The sequence below is a fragment of the Volvox carteri genome, assembly GCF_000143455.1.
Source record: "Volvox carteri f. nagariensis unplaced genomic scaffold VOLCAscaffold_46, whole genome shotgun sequence".
In the NCBI taxonomy this organism is placed as follows: domain Eukaryota; kingdom Viridiplantae; phylum Chlorophyta; class Chlorophyceae; order Chlamydomonadales; family Volvocaceae; genus Volvox; species Volvox carteri.
Genome location: NW_003307589.1, coordinates 374235 through 375493, shown reverse-complemented (window position 1 = coordinate 375493; position 1259 = coordinate 374235). Strand labels below are relative to the sequence as shown.

Below are 1259 nucleotides of genomic sequence, written 5' to 3'. Positions count from 1 at the left end.
GGTAGCTTGGAGGGTGGGTCGGATGCTGTGAGGGAAGAGGTCCTAGCCGCTGGCGCTGGGGAGGAGTCCAGCTCGGAGGACCCGGGCAAATATAGCGAAGCTAGCAGCAGCAGCAGTGGCAGTGGCAGCAGCGACAGTGGTGGAAGTGAGCAGTAACATGGCAGCAGTGATGAGCGCTTGGGGGTGCACACACCAGGTCGGCCCCAGGCAGGATGGGACATACCAATCCCAATAGGTGCCGGTACATGTCATGCATCGGGGGTTTCATCCGTAGGAGTAGGCACGAACTCTGCAAGTGGTGGTGAGACTCCTTGGCGAGCACTTGCTGTATGGGGGGTGACATGAACGCTGTTTTCGAGGACGATGGTTGAGATGAATGCATCAGGCTGTCAGGCTGGCTGGTTGGCGTTGTGAGTCCAAAGCGCCTTGGTCCACAAGCACACTGAGACTTAGGCTACTTTGACAAGGGGTGTGCGTCCATTTTGAGGCTTGCCGCAAGTATTCACCAATCGTTAATTTAACATGCAGTAAGCGTCACATCGCAGAGTAATATCTGCCTGTGTAACCCGTGATAACAGGGTCTTCACCCGTAATTGTACGTGTAATTGGTTACATGCCCCGTAATTTACCTGCAGCACCGTGTAATATTCACCCGTAATCACTGGGTCTTCACCCGTAATTTTGCGTGTAATTGGTTACATGCGCCCGTAATTCACCTGCAGTACCGCGTAATATTCACCCGTAATCACTGGGTCTTCACCCGTGAGTTTGCGTGTAATTGGTTACATGCGCCCGTAATTCACCTCCAGCACCGCGTAAAATCCACCCGTAATCACTGGGTCTTCACCCGTAATTTTGCGTGTAATTGGTTACATGCGCCCGTAATTCACCTCCAGCACCGTGTAAAATCCACCCGTAATCACTGGGTCTTCACCCGTAATTTTGCGTGTAATTGGTTACATGCGCCCGTAATTCACCTCCAGCACCGCGTAAAATCCACCCGTAATCACTGGGTCTTCACCCGTAATTTTGCGTGTAATTGGTTACATGCGCCCGTAATTCACCTCCAGCACCGCGTAAAATCCACCTGTAATCACTGGGTCTTCACCCGTAAGTTTGCGTGTAATGGTTACATGCGCCCGTAATTCACCTCCAGCACCGCGTAAAATCCACCCGTAATCACTGGGTCTTCACCCGTAAATGTTCACCTGTATCCTTGTGCTCAAATTACGGGACCCGTAACGTGTTACGGACCCGAA

General features: G+C 52.0%; 1 protein-coding gene across 1 annotated transcript in view; it reads left to right on the top strand.

Annotated features, from left to right (window-relative positions):
• Positions 1-1259, top strand: part of VOLCADRAFT_106557 (uncharacterized protein) — a gene marked incomplete at its 3' end in the record, with an annotated part of 3568 nt that overhangs the window by 1120 nt on the left and 1189 nt on the right. The gene's annotated exons all lie outside the window — the stretch shown is intronic.